Source organism: Corvus moneduloides, chromosome 4 (genome assembly GCF_009650955.1).
Source record: "Corvus moneduloides isolate bCorMon1 chromosome 4, bCorMon1.pri, whole genome shotgun sequence".
Lineage (NCBI taxonomy): Eukaryota > Metazoa > Chordata > Aves > Passeriformes > Corvidae > Corvus > Corvus moneduloides.
In genome coordinates, this window is record NC_045479.1 from 28,870,261 (window position 1) to 28,886,217 (window position 15,957).

At 43.0% G+C, this 15,957-nt stretch overlaps 1 long non-coding RNA gene across 1 annotated transcript; it reads right to left on the minus strand.

Moving 5' to 3' along the window:
* Nucleotides 1-213: 213 nt before the first annotated feature.
* LOC116443406 lies at nucleotides 214-8,934 on the minus strand. Its single transcript, XR_004239868.1, has 2 exons — nucleotides 1,360-8,934; nucleotides 214-750 (listed from the first exon to the last, which is right to left on the minus strand). It is a non-coding gene; the product is annotated as an uncharacterized LOC116443406 (long non-coding RNA).
* Between the last annotated feature and the right edge of the window lie 7,023 nt (nucleotides 8,935-15,957).

Sequence of the window (15,957 nt, forward strand, 5' to 3'; positions counted from 1 at the left end):
CAGATATTAAATAAATCCATCAAATGAGGTAGTACCACATGACTAAAGAAAGCCAAATATGGTGCCTATTCTTGGGAGGAAAGAGGGGAAAAAAGTCATTTTGGTAGCACAGACGCATCAGTCATCTACAGATAGCACACAAATTTTGACAAAAGAATGGAAAACAAAGGCAGATCAAATGCATTACAGAAGACTGATCATGGCACACTAGTCCAAAATGTCTCTTTTCTATTTTATTCTCACAAAAAATGTGAATGCAATCTGTTTGGATTTTAATAAATCATTTGGCATACTACATAGGCTAAACTGGAAAAAGTGGGAATAGTCAGCAAAAGTATAAGATGTATAAATCAGTAAACTACTTAAAGGATAAACAAGAGCAAGGGGAAATTACCAGGCAGAAAGCTCATTATTAAGTAAGTTCCTTCAAAGTGGTCTTTAAGGACAGAGTTGAGCAACAGAAGGGAAGAAAAGCATGACAATGAACCCAAAACCAGATTTAGCAGTGCAAGATGCCGTGCCTGTAGGAACTGTGAGTGCAGGATGATTCCAAACTATGTGTGGTTCCATCATGAGACCAGGAAAGTGCAGCCAAGGGAACTGTTGTTGCTTTCAGAACCGTTTTGGAGAAGGGCCCTGACGCTGGCCAGGCCAGAGGCTTGAGGTGAATCGCACTATACTGAGCCTTCTGAAGAAGACCACAAGTTTTCTGCAGCAGACTTAGGTCTTCAACCTCCAGAAATCCAGGTTCTAAAAAAAAAAAACCCCAAAAACTAGAATATTCAAATTGAATCTGGTTACCTGGTACTCACCTTTACACTGTGGCAACTGTGTTGCTAACAGTCTGTCAATGAGGAAACTCAAAGGTATGTCAGGTGTGTCTACAGAGGCACACTTGCAGCAACAACTCTACTCTAAACATGCTCATAAGGTAAAAGCCATGCCTTTTCATGTAAGAAACACTGTGATTTGTCTAAGCCAAAATGTAAAATCAAAAACAGTCCTTCAAACCAGAGGACAATGAGGAATGCATGGCCATTTGTTAATATGGGAACAAATAAATTTAAATTCAAAATGACAGGGATTTGACTGCTAAAGGGTTTGGTTCTAGAGCAGCTTTTCAGTAAAAGGAACCATGGGGCATTCATTGTTCAACTGATGCGAGGATGAAGCCAAGCTTCTTCTGAGGAGAAGCTTCACCTGCAGAGGTCTGTATGTTGCACCTGACAGTGTCAGCAGAGACTGAACATGGTGATGGGGTAACACTGCCCACCAACTTCAACACCAAACCAAGCCACACCTGACCAAGCCATCCCACTCTTGCCTCTTCTTTTTCCTCTGCTTGAGTGTGTCACTTACCTGCTGTGTCTTTCTCCATTCAGATGGCAAGCCCTCCAGGACTGTAACTGTGACTTATTAGGTGTACATATGGCTCCTGGCAGGAGCTCCAGTGAAGCCTCAAGTCTTTACCAGACATGGTTAGAAATGATGCAGCCGTGGATAAAGCAGTGAGGCTTAGCAGGTGGGCAGGATCCATGAGGACAATCTGTGAAACTGATGTCTAACACAGCAGTGCAGGGGGAATTCAAAGCTGTTCGATCTGTTGAGCTGTTAGATCACACAATTTGTAATTGCTGCCTCCTGTATGGAACTGGTAAAATTCATACTACAAATGCAATCACATAAAATATTAATCAAAGAATTAATATTTGAAGACATAAGAAAAAAAACCTCGAGACAATTCCTATTTTGAATAACTTTCATCCCATTTAAATCATGTCTCAGATTTACATCTACTAAAAACAACATGTTTTCCCAAAACAATGAAAGAATGGAGTAAATATATATAAAATCAAAGCTCAAATAAGGTACACATGAACATTTTACAGGACAAAAAGTGTAAATACTGTCTCAATCTCAGTGCCAACAGACACTAATCTCTGCATAACAGAACTCAAAAGTGCACATGTGGTGGCAGTGGTTGTGTTGTGCAGACCAGCAGAAATCAATGTGCAAAACCTGGTACCCAAGCCCTGCTCCAAAGGCAGACTTTAGGCTCTCACAGGGATCCTTTTCTCATGCTTGCGTAGCTCTTTATAGAAGCCAGGGAAGGATAAGGTTTGAGGACCTGAAAAGATGTTCGGAGACATCTCTGAGCAACGACAGCATCTTCCAGTAGAACTCCTATCTTCCAAGGCAAATTCCCTCCCTTTCCCACCCTGAGTCACCAGGGCCCGTGTCCAAATCCCTCCTTGCCACCTTCCTTTCCCCTCTTTCCACCTCCTGACACAGCCTGGCTTGTATTTCATCTGCATTTAAAGAACCTGCTGGTCACCAGGTACGTTGGAGGCAGAAGCTCCTTTTCTGTTTCAGGATGCAGTTTAACCTCAGCCTGCAGCAACAAGGAGCTGCTTAGGGAGGTCTGTTCAAACACACAATAACCCTGGGCTGCAGCATTCTTGCTTGCTCAGCAAGGATGGGACATCCGCTGCTTAATTGCACAGAGATGACAGGCAAGCTTTCAGAATTTTATTACTGACATATTTTTCAGAGACTTCTAAACTTGGCAAGAATTAAATAAAAGCAGCAGAGCATTTTCCTCTAAAAATGCCAACTTCTGCCAAACCTATCCTGCAAAGCCCATGACAGAAGGGGCTTTTTCAAGTGACAAAACAATGCATGTTTTCCCACATATTCATTTTTAAAAATAACCCCAAACATTTTAAAGAGACATCAAATAAAAAGGCAGATGGCATGAAAAATTTCAGTACTAATTTTTAGGAGTTTACTACGGCTTACCAGGAGGGAGCTCACAGGCCTGACAGAAAAAGAGTATTCCCATCTTACAGTTCAATAAGCCAAATGGCTTTGATGCCCTGAGTCCCATATCAAACTCACTCCAAAAAACTGACTACATGTAGAGCAAAAGGTGTTTACTCTAGCAGAAATATCACAGACCATTTCAAATTAAGAAAACTTCAGAGAATGCTTTCTTTTTAATTTTGGAAAAGATTCAATAAACCCAAGAAGGGTTATCTGGTACAGATGAAATTGGGATGAAATTTTAGGGCAGGAAAAAAACATAATCAGCACCAAGAACTACTTTCAACTTTATGGAAACCACAAACAGAAGGCTTAGAGAACAGAAATACCAGCTCAATCAGCTCCAGTGGGAGCCACAGTCAGCAAAAATGCTAACTCCATTGTATTAAGTGGGGGGAAAAAAAGAAAAAAAAAGGTACATTGGCTAAGATGTAAACATTGTGTTCAAAAAACTTAACAGTATAATCCAGCCTGGTAGCCAGCAGACTTGTTCTTTCTGTATACTTGAAATCACAGTAACATGCTGAAAACACTGCTTTGACCAAACTGCAGCACTGCAAAGCCTATACAGTAGAGAACTACTAAGACTGGCCAATGCATATTATGCTAAAATTCCATTTATGAAGGGACAAATTTCTCCCATTTGGTGGCAGTGTATCAGTAAATGTAATGATAAGTAGCCTATGCAAATGCTTCCATTTTTGATGGCAAGGCTAGAGGTGAAGCAGCACTAGAGGAAACAGCTTAACAAGCCCTAACCATGACAGCAGCACCTGCACTGTACAGAAGATGGAACCAGAAAAGCCTTTATTGCTGCTGGTGATTGCACAGCAAGAAGATCTTGCCCACAATATATCAAGTTAGCCAAAACTAGCCTTCCTCCCAGACTAATGTCATATGGCTGAAACACAGACCATGCAGTCTGACAGTGCTCCTCCAGTAAATTCTGAGCCTAGCATGAGTTCAACCACCTACAGCACAGGGCTCAAAGAATTCATGGAGGCAGAGCGGGAGTACTGCTCAGTGATTTCAGGGGTGAATGAGGAGGCTGCAAATAATGGAGAGCAGCCAGAGGACAATGAGACGTACTCAAGTATAAGGGCAACTGGGGAGTGATGGATGATGGGCACCAACTTCAGTGAATAGGTGGAGAAAACACTGTAGGACACCAACACTTAATTGACTCAAATATTCACAAATTATCATTTCTTCAGTTGTTGTGGCTATGTCCCATCCAATCCAAACTCGCTGTGGTGAGGGGTGCAGAGAGAGGGAAGGAAGAAGTATAACATAACATTGCTTCTGTATCCCACTCCAAATGCCTCTGCATCCAGCCTCTGCTGCTCATGCATGCAGCCTTTCCCACCTTCACTTCTCTCCACGTTGTAGTTTATGTAGTTTTATATGGGTGTGAGAAAAACAAGGCTGCTGGAGCACAGGGGTGGGACTCTCACATCTAATAACTTCTCAAATATTACTGCAAATCCCTTGCCATTCTCTCCAGAGACATCTTACTCCACTTATTATTTCATTTCCTGTTTGTTCCATTGTAAGTTTCCTTTTATTTAATTTCATGCAGCTTGGCAGAATAACATCAAGCAATTAAAATGAGGCACATATAACACTCACAAAAATACTGCAGAAGTCTCCAATGTTCTCTACACTGTTTGAATTAATTCACATTTCACATATACCGGCCTATGATGCCTCTTTCACTCTGCACTTCAGTCCCATTAGCAGATATTATAGTTAAGTTATATAATTGAATCATTATTCATCAGTAAAACATCTACTTACCCACTGGTTTCATACCTTCAATGTCTCTCATGGCAGACTCAGCCCAGAGATGAGTCCCAAGGCAGGAGAGTCTCAGCAGCAGGAATGCAACCACTGATCTTGGCACACAACCACGCAGTAGGTTTTTGCTCACTGTAGAAATCACTCTAGAAATTGCTCCTTGAGTTTGGGACCTCACCACAAAGAAACATAACCTTTAATTTGAAAACAAAACACATTCCCTGTTCTCACAGTCATGAAATCACCGACATGGACCAAATGAAATCCAGTGCAATATCATCTTCCCTACTCTGGAGACAACCTGAGCAAATCTGAAAAATTAAGAACTGAATTGTTCAGCTAATCAAGTTGATTCAGAAGCCTAAATGAGGGAGGGAGGACAGGTGGGGAGGGAGGAAGATCTTAATCAATTTTGTGTCCCTGACGAGCTGCTCAGGCACATCCAGTTAAAATTGTCAATCTAAATTCCAAACTGCTGAAGTGTTCACCATCCTTTACAAAGCTGTAAAAAGTCAAAACTCTCTCCAAGTCCTCTTCCACCACTCAACAATGTAGTGAAGCCATGTCAATATAAAAGCATAGCATCTTGGCAATAGAACATACAGAAAAATTACGTGAAATGAAATTCGATTAATAAGTTTCAAGCCTGTGTTTATATGCTGCACTCCTCTTTCTAAGTATCTATCTTGCTTTTCTACTAGAAGTTTCTAAATCATTTCTAGTTTACTGCAAAATTAGACCAGGATGTATGTTGTACCTTCTATAACATCTTTGCAACCCTGTGCTGGTGAGCCAAAAACTTCAACACAGTAGCCTGCAAGGAAATTTCCACTGCAAGTCCAATCTGCCCAGCAATCATGTAATACAGAACAATTGCTCTGAACACTGTGTTTCAAACTATCATGCACTTATTCACTCAGTTCTTACAAAAGCACAGTTAAAACACTCATGAGAGGTTTAATTTTTGAAGCCACTAACAAATAGAATCATCTGTAACTTCAAACCCCAAGGGGGCACCACATGCACTGCACTATTTCAGACCAATTAGCACGTTGTTGGGGAACTAGCTCTTAAAACAACCAGTGCATTACATCATGAAAATAACAGTTTCCCAATTGTTCTAATGAATACAGAAGAGGAAACTGGAACAAATCCTTTTCTGGTATAGATCCATCTACTTCAGCTGAGCTCTGTTACAAATAATTTCAGCTTTATTACTTAGAAAGTATGCAAGTAAAATAACAATCCATTTGAAATGGAAAAATCCCTAGCACTGTGAATCACCACATGACTATTAAGATAATAAAATTAATCACAGGTTTTCTGTCTAGCCTTGGTGGTTTTCATGGTTTCCACTGTTGTAGCAGTGAGACTATACTCTCTGTAAGCAAACAGTAAAACACTGTCTAGAAGTTAAGCATTTTCCTGAGTCTTTCCATTATCACAGTTATTCCCAGACTATGAAACTCCTACGCTTTGTACCTGTTGGTTATGTCTTTCCCCTAATTTCAGGATAACACATAATGCAGCTTTACGATCTGAGAGAGCGAAATCCAGCCATTCATCTTCAGCCAAGCAATCAAGAAACACAATGAACATCATAAGTTTCACTTTTAAAAGCTACTGTTCCTTAAATTGGGATAATACTTGTTTCAAATTAATTTACAAGTTGTTTATCCAACCCATGCAGCTTGATAAAATGAGAGGTTCATTACTCTGCCCTCCCTCAGCCACATGCTAGGTACTTTATTTTCAGCTGAAACCACAGGTTCATCTCTGCTTGCTTTCCTAATACATTTCAAACCAAATAACCATCAAACTTCACATATGGTCTCCAGCATACTTTTGACTTTGTTTTTGTTTTCCTCTGCTCCAACACCTCCACAGATTACTCAGTTTAATTCTCTCATACCAAACACTGATTACCATCCACTCTTGTTTTATTTACTACCTCCTCCTGGGTTTCACCCACTTACATCTCCCTTATGGTTCTTCAAACCTGAAGCTGTCTGGTGCCAAGCACACAGTGTTTGTTTTCCCTGTGCTACAAATTCATGCTACAAGTATCAGTATGACTCAACTCCAAACAAGTATTAAAACAGTACTTGCATTAATTGTTGGTTATTTCTGGCAGCCCTGGAGAGTCTACACATTAAGAATGGTCTCCTGAAACCATTTTAACCTTGATCCCCCATTACATGGCAACCAGAGGCCAAAATGAACAGACAGAAGTAAGAGGGCACATACTTGAAAGGCACAATTAGAAGAACCACGGAGACGACAAAGAAGGTGCCATTCTACTCTATTTTAACAGAAAATTTGCAGTGAAAATATCATAAATTGAGAAGATATTGTTTTAAGGAAAAACAAAACCACTGAACTCCAAATTAATTCTCATTAAACACAATGTTCCTATAGACCACTCTTAAGATTAATAAGAAAAAGTCATTTACATTGAACATGAAACATTCCTCATTATGCTGGTTTAAAGCAGAAAAATTTTTAAAAAATTTAAAAAGCAAATCTTTACCTAACAGACCCAAGGAAAACCTTCCTTCTGGCCTGGCTATTCAGTAATTACTCACCACACCATGTCTCACACTGACGAACTTTGCTTTTATACAGATTTGTGACACTGTTCTTTGTTGCTTTATTTCAGCTTATTAGTCAGGAATATACTGCCTTTCTCCAAATAAACAGAATAGCACTCTACTACATTTTCTAGAAATAAAAACAGAAGCTCAACATCAGTGCAGTCATAGATTAAGCATAAACAATAGCCATCTCAAAGTAGCTAGAATGAAGAAAAATATTTTTAAAATAAACATTAACAATAGCTTATAAAGAACTATGCACAGACACTTCTTTAACCAATATTGTAAAAATCCGAACCCCAAACTATTGCTTTTTCTTGGTGTCACATGAAATGTGGGTGTTCTGATATAAGTACCAATGGCCATTACCATCAGTAAACAAACAGAAGATTAAAAACAGTCCACAGACTGTAGGGAAGAATAAGAAAAAGGGAGGAAAAGGGCTTTCAGTCATATGAAAATGACTCTTTCGTGACTTAACAGGCCCCTTGCTCTTCCCATGTCCTCATTCCTTTAAGCATGCTACCCAACAGCAACGTTCAGCACAGGCAGCAAACCTGAAATGATCCTGGACATGCCTGCAAACAGATGAAGGGCCTGATGTACACGTGCTACCCAACTCTGAGCTCTTAAATTATCTACCTGGACTTCCAGTCATACCCTCAGTGGAGAGAAGTACATCTTCACTGGATGGAGAGGGGACCCTCTTTAGGATGTTGCCCAGGGATGTTGCTCTCTGGTCCACCTCTCATCTCTGCACTGAACACAGTTGGTTGGAAGTATCTCTCTCAATGAAAAACAGAGAAACAAAGGCATCTGTAATATCTATGCCACCTACTGAGATTTTTTTTTTTTTTTTTCTCAAGGACCACAGCTGAATGCCATCAAAACTAACAGACTACCCCAGGAGAAGCCAGTACCCTTCATGGCATCCACAAAGCCATGTAACTCACTCTTGAGAAATGTGTGAATGATCACAGAATCCACTGTCTTCAGAAATTAACTAAAATTTCCTCTCCCTTCCTGAACTACAGCCATGTCACACATAAACACAGTCTCAGAAGAACTCTTGTCAAATTGAAACAGCTACAAAAGAAGAAAAAGGTGATTTGTCTCTGAGGAACGTGCTCTGCTGTGCACTGAAGCCTAAAAGGGTAGCAACTAGTGAGTCAGAGGCTTTAAAACCTCCTTGTTGCCTTTACTTCTTATTTCCACTCCTACTGACCAGAGGCTGATAGGAAGTTTTATTATTGTTAAAAGATATAAACAAGATAGTCAAAATAACTCAGAATCCAATCAATATCTTATATTATGGCCACAAATAACAATTCCAATCAGAATTCCACACCCTGTTGAATTAGCTTTAAGGTCATTTTGGCCTTAATCTTGGTATTTCTTTTCCTATCACATTACTAATTCCTTTATCCCATAAAGAATAGCCTGACCTGAACTTCCAACTAGTGAAAACAAGCGTATGAATCCATGCTAAAACTCCCAAGATCATTAAGTACTTAAATGCATCTAAGTATAAAAGGTAAGAGCTAAAGTTGCCGCCTGACCCCTGTAAGCACCTGTTGGACTCCCACTCTCTGCTGCCAGGTACATGAAAAACCACTAAAATCCGACAACACTGAATAACCTTATGCCATGGTTTCCAGCCAAGCTTTGAAAGGCAATAAATAAGATTGTCCCATGACTGGGGTCATTCACAGGACCAGAACCAACAGATTGTCCCATGACTGGGGTCATTCACAGGACCAGAACCAACACAAAACCTATACATATACACATATATTTGTATATGGCCCACTCAAAGGTAGCCATCAAGAGACCGCTGGTTCTGTAAGCAAGGCTCCTTTTGCAGTTGAGAGCTGCTGTCTCCAAATTCCTCCAAAGCCCACATCAAAGGGAATGGGAAGAGGAGACTGTATATTCTTACTCCTTTAAAAGAAAGGACTGAGCTATAAAGAGCCTTAATTCCCCCACAGTTTACACCTACACAAATGCTGATACAGCCCAGCCACCCTGGGGTCACGTCTAGCACTTTGTCAGGGTTATCTTGCACAGATGTGGCATTAGCAAGGATTGCTGTTCTCCAACAGCTGTCAGACCTTGTGATAAGGTGACTATTACAAGACTTAAGATAACTTTTCTGGCAAATGAGAGTGAATTTGACAATTAGTAAAAGCTTATGACAAAGCCGATACGTTCATAGGCTACTTATCATGACTGAGGAGAATTTTACCTCTAGTCCCTGCTCTACCTGAATTGAAACAGAAATACTGACTAATCTTTGTGTCTAGCCATCTTGATCTCCACTAGTAACATTTTCTTGCAGGTGAGAGTAGAAACAGGGCACCCCCCAATGTCACTCAGACCTCTGACTATGGGGTCATGTGAAGTCTCACTCTACTATTAGAGCTGCATAGTTAAAACAATACTGGTTAGAGAAGGTCTGGTCCCCTAAGAAAGAGGTTGTAAGTACTCACTGAAATAGTTAAAACGACTTTTTCCCTTGCTCTTAGCTTTAGGAAGTTTACTATTTTCACAGTGGAAGGAAATGAGCCACCACAAAAGAGGTCATCTGATAGCATCCTACTCTTTCACTTCTTCCTTCTGTCCCTAGAATGTAATGTAGGTCCTAGTGAATATTTCGTATCTTAATTACCAAGAACAATTATCAACTTAAAAAATACATTAAAGTGATATTGCTTTCATGTAGCTCTAAAATGAAATTTAAATCGCTTTTTATCTCTTCACCATAAACTGTTGGAATGAAAATCTGTTAATCAGGCTTCTTCAAAACGGACCTATCCCGCTACGCCAGACCCGTGCCGTGACGAGCCCGCCTCAGGAGGATGGGCAGGGGCACAAGGACGCCCGTTCGGGCCGCGGTGGTCAGGGCTCACGCCCAGGGGTCACTTACCGCCCGCCCCGCACGGCTCGGCTCGGCTCGGCTCGGCTCGGCTCGGCACAGCCTCGGCTCGCCCGCGCTCGCTGCCCGGGGTGAGGCCGGGGCTGAGCCGGGCCCGGCGCGGACGGGGAGCGAGCGCGGCCGCAGCCGCGGGGCGACCCTGCCCTCTGCGGGGTCTCGGAGGTACTGCCGGCCCTCCGCCGCGCACCTGCGGGCACTGCGAGCCTCCGGCGGGGCGGCTCCGCTACGAGGGCACTGCCCCGGGGCACAGCGCGGCGCCGGGGGCCGGCGGGCACCTTCTTCCGCAGGCACGGGCGGGATCCCCACGGAGCGGTGCCCGGCAGGCAGCGCACCTGCAGCTCCCGGCCCGCAGCTGGGCGGCCCCAGCCCTCCGCCCCCGGACAGCGCAGCCGGTGGGCGGACAGCGGCGGAAAGGCGCCCCGTGCCTGCTCCGGGGGCCGCCCCCGCGCCCCCATGGCGGGCGGCACTGCCGCGGTCAGCGCCCGTCAGGCCGTCCTCCCTCCCACCTGCCCCGCCGTGCAGCGAACAGGCTGTGCCCGGGCGGCCTCGGAAGCTCCGCGGCGGGGAAAGGAGGGCGGCAGCACCCGAGAGCCAGGTCTGCTGCCACCCCCACGGCCGCGGCCTGAGTGTCTCATACCCCTCCAAAGCTGAGCGAGGTCCCACTCATTGCCCTTTAGCTCCGTCCTTCTCCCCACCTCTTCCATGTCAGTGTTCATTGCACAAACCTACAGGTACCAATTTATTTTCTTGTTTTTAGAAAGAGCCCTCAGACAAGCCCTCTGAAGTCTGATTAAGCTATCCCACCCTCGGGGATGTTAATCTGATCCCCGATGCTGAAATAGTACAAGGAGCAGCTGTACTGCTTTCTCCTTCAGAGTTTGCCGTGGCATTATCCAGAAAACCCAATACGTGGCCGAGACAAGTATATGGATAGAAAAGTTTGTTTACACTTAGCCTTGGTGTGATGGAGTGGATGCTCATTGAAAGAAGCGTTTCAAGGACCTGGAGGGCTCCTGTTATTGAATCCTCAGTGCTGTGACTCAGTGTGTGGCAAGGGCTGTAAATCCTCTGAGAGTTGTTTTCATTCTTCGATGCTCTTAACACACACCAACAGTGGCAAGAAATGTCTCCATCTTTTCTGATGCAGCTGGAGCTGACTTCTATTAGCCAAGCCTTGTGGTCCCTAGGTTAAGCTACTACCTACCAATTTACTAGGAAGAGCAGCTTCAGTGTAGAAAAATACGAAACAGTAGATCTGCTGTGTAACGAAGGCATTAGAGGGAATTTTAAAAGCACGTCAGCTGAGAGGACCAGTTGCACTAGTGGTTTAGGTTTTCTCTTCAATTGTAGACCAGCTTCAAGGTCCCCATCTTCAAAGGAGATTAGCGGGTGAATCAGGTTAATTGCTCAGTCGTCATTAGGTCTGTTTCTCCTTCTCCCTCCTTCCTAAGCAAGATCTGATCAACAGGTAGTCGGATTTCTCAAACCCAGTGTAATTTCTGGGAAAGAAGGACAAGATACACACAACACAGTAATTTGAAAGGTGGGCTCTCCCCAGTAGTCGCACTCTCTGTCCAGAAAGGACACTGCTAAACTGATTGACAGCACCGCAATCAACTCCCTCAGAAGACACATCTTCATACTCTTCCTAATGACTCTGGTACCATCGATGTATGCAGAGACTGAACTGATGGGAACAGGCGAAAGTCACGAGCAGTGTAAGTCATCGGTGAAATCTAAGGACTAGATACGAAATATTTTGCTTTCTTTACTGTTGAGGAATATGTTTCGTGCAGGTAGCTCGGTTTACAAGCTGCGAGAGCCTCAGGCAAGGGGCCGTGAAGTGCCGCCCTTCGCGTAACAAAGGGCCCGGGAATCTGTGGCGCTGACCAGGGGACCGGGCACTCAGAGCCGCGGCAGGAGCCGACGATCCCACACTTGGCGGGCTAAGACTCTAAAGGGATAAAAGCCCAGGGTTTCCTTTGTTCGTGGTCCCTCCTCGGAGGCACCAGCTCGAGCTGTTATTTTGTTATTTAGTTATTGCACCCAGATTAAAACATTTTAAGGATCGGGACGTCTGAGACTCTGCTATAGAAAACCTGGGGACGAGTCGGTAAGGAGGTAAGGAAACATGGTCTGACTGTGTTGAGTGTGGGGCGTGTAGCTGTGAAAGAACTTCGGTCCCAGCTCGGGTGGTGCATGTGTGACTGCCAGGGTGGCTCCTGGATGGTCGGACAGGAGATTTTTCTTAACATTTACCTTGTCCTGAGGGAGACCTCTTGACAAAGATGATGATTAGGTGGTGGTGATGAGACTTGACATTTCTGCAAGTATAAAAGCCTTGGTCATTGCTGAGATTGAAACACTGTCAAGCTACCAATTCTCTCAGTACCAGATTACTCTTCCCATGAAGTTTGGCACACAATTGCTGCTGAAGTAAGACAGAGAGAGCTTTCAGCAGTGAAACGAATGCATACACTATATGACTAGGCATTAAACTTGTGAGAGGTCAGCAACAATTAAGTACTCTCAATTAACTGAGATCAAAGTTCATTTCAACTTTACAAAGATAAACACCTTTAAAAAGGTAGAGTAATGCTTATCTTGTTTGGTCCCAATGGTACTCCCATGTGGGTTTCATACCTAAACCCCTGTATTTCTATAAAGCATGGCATAGCTTTCAAAGCATTCATACCTCTGATCTCTATATTGTCCTCAGAGGATACATAGCAGTCACAACCGATGCCACTGCTGTTTGCCTAATACCTGGTGTAGAGAGTAACCCCAAAACTACACAAAATAAATAGCAAAATCAGCTATGGGGTGGGCAAATACAGAAATCATACTATCATTGGAGTATCATCATAGCATGATCATCTGGCATAGCTGGGATTTCTGGCACTGCAGAATAGCACAGGGCAACTCAAATATATGTGATTGAAGTGCTGTTACCTCCCTGCAGGTCTCCTGTTGTTCCTGGCTTTTTTGCCTTTTCCATTCTGAAGCATCAAAGTTACCATGGAAACAAGCAATGGCATTTATGTGTATTTGTGAGCCTTACCCATCCACGCCATGTGCAGTGAGTGTCAGTTAATGGTGTGACCTGCATCTGGTGCAGCACATCCTTGTGGAAGGACACCCTGCAGCAGGATATGGGCACTGGCAGAATGTGACAGTGCTGGGCACCACCCTGGAGAGGGGCTCTAGGAGCAGGGCCAAATGTCTCCCAGGGGAAGGAAACTTTTAATTCCTTCTGCTATTGCTGAGAGGTGGGCAGTCAGCAGCTTTCTCAAAGCTGGAGGAGCTGGTAAGAGACAGGACTCCGGGGACAAGTATTGTGGATACAGTGCAGTGACATTTTTTCTCCAAACCGTGGAGACAATGAGGAATGTGACCTCCAGCACCACATGCAATTTCATTAAGGCAAACATGTCACGGAAAGAATTTTGGATATCATGGCATGAGGACATAGGGTCTATTTAATTTAAGTTTGCCTTAATTTGCTGACTTCTCTTGTCAAGAGGATGTATTTCAGTAACAACCAGAGGACAAATCTGCAGACACTTGTGTAACGCTGGAAATTTAAAACTTTGGTCTGCTACTTACTGCCATCCACTCAAGTGCTTTGACCCTTAAAGCTTTAGATAGATCTTGCACCCTTTCTGTTTATTCAGGTGGACTTGGATAAATTGCATCAGCTTCTTGACTCATAAAAACGTCCAGTGATGAGAACTGGAACAGCAGAAACCCCAGAACTGCTTCAGTTTAGATGCTACGAAATTAGGGAGGCAATTCCATCTACTTAGCCCAAAACTTTTAAAAAATGCTTAATTGGGTTTGTTCACCCTAATTTATGATTGGCCAGTCTAAGACCTGATGAAAATATGAAGAATTGCTATTCAGAAAACACAGCTCACCCTCTGCAACTTGATAATTATAAAAAATATCCCCAGCTGGACATCTCTGGGTATTCAGGCATTCTGGTAAGTAGTGTTATAGTAATGGAACTGAGCACTAGTATTTATTTATAGTACTAATTTTTTAAAATTAATTCTGAAACACTTCTGCCCTGTGTTAGTTAATGTGTATTTTTATAACCAGTAAGGGCACTTGTATGTAAATAACCTGTATTGGAAATTGTGTTCTTTTCTCATGCGTCCTTTTCTCTCTGTAATTTCATTCCTTCTCCATTACTCAGAGGACAAGCAGGGATGAAAAGAATAAATCAGAATTATCATTCTTGCAAAATAATAGGCTGAAAAAGCATTGTCTCTCAGTGATTTCCATAAAGAGACAGAACTTTGTAGTGTAAGAAATTGGAAAGGAACCATAACTTTCCATTATATGAGCCTTGGTATTTTTAGCTGGAATGAGAGGACAAATGAGGAATTCAAGAGAGAGAGCCCAAGGCGTGAGCATTTGTGCTGCAAATCACACATTAGAACTGAGGGAGAGAAATACTCTACTAGTAAGAACAACAGAAGCTTCTACCCCCAGAACACATCTCAGGCAATCCTCAGAGGTATAACAGGTTTAAACTCCCTCCAAAATCATGTCTGCAACTAGGCCAGTGGCTACATGGGACAACAAAGCTGGGCAGCTGTTTCAGAGAACTGCTCTAGTACATGATGGACAGTGGATGGCTTTGGCCGCTCATCAGCACTTTTAGAGCCCCAAGCCAGACATTTAGAAAATTCTAAATGATTTAGCCCCAAAACAGCACGGGCATTACTGTTTATGCTGCACCAGCATTTGGAGGCCAGAAGTGGTTCAGGATAGGCACAGTCCAAAATAAATAGGGCAGTTGTTACTCTACCAACTATCTTCAGCCATGATACAGTCTCTCCAGAACAGGGAATGCTGCTTTCTACTTGAGTTTAGGTCTGGATGTTTTAAGCGCTAATGAGGCTAAGGAATAAGCATCAGCAGCCCACACTTCTCTTTCCTTCATTTTCAGTCAATTGTTGTTTACATCCAGGTGAAGAGAGAATAATCTGTAAGTTTCTGCAGATTTAGTGGATTCTAAGCTTGCTCCCCGTAACAGTTTTTCTTGTGTCATCACCCCCCCCACCATCTCAAAGATGCTCTTAATAATCCACAGTTTTATATGCACTGCCCCAAAAGTTTATTTTGAGAATGTTAGATATACATTCTAGCTCTAGTACAGCTTTCCACACAAAAAAAATTGGAAACATCTCATGAGCCCCTAATTTTAGTACAAGTGGTGATGTAGCAAAAAGTGCTATTAACAACTGCTGTAGACAGCACACTACATACGACATCGTCCACGTCTGAACATCTGAAGGATGTGTGGCTTAGTCCCACAAGTGTATCACTGCTTCAACTGCCAGAATCAGCTAAAAAAAGATGTGCTTTCCATGACTTTTGAAACAGTCATTGAGTATGATTCCACTGTTAAGTTTCCTTGTCCTATAGCTGTGCCAGACAAATATGAAAATGTGAAGTGCACAGGTAGTGTCTGTAGTTCCTTGGCTACAGAGAGACATCCAGAATCACAGCTAATTTCACAGTTAATTCTGAAAACACCTCAGATTTTTTATTCTTGTCCCTCTGACCTTGTAGCTTATCTTTGCCAGTGTGCCTGGCACAGATGCTTAAGAAAGAGTACAAAATTCTTTCCACAGCTGAGAAATCTGTTCAGCATCGCCCAGATGCATGGCCTGAGGTGATGTGAAAATGGCTGTACACAGACAGACCAGAAAGTGCAGCTCTTGACACGCAGCAGTAATGACACGCAGACACAAGTGCACTGGTGGGCAAGCACAGACACAGCACCTGTCAACCTTA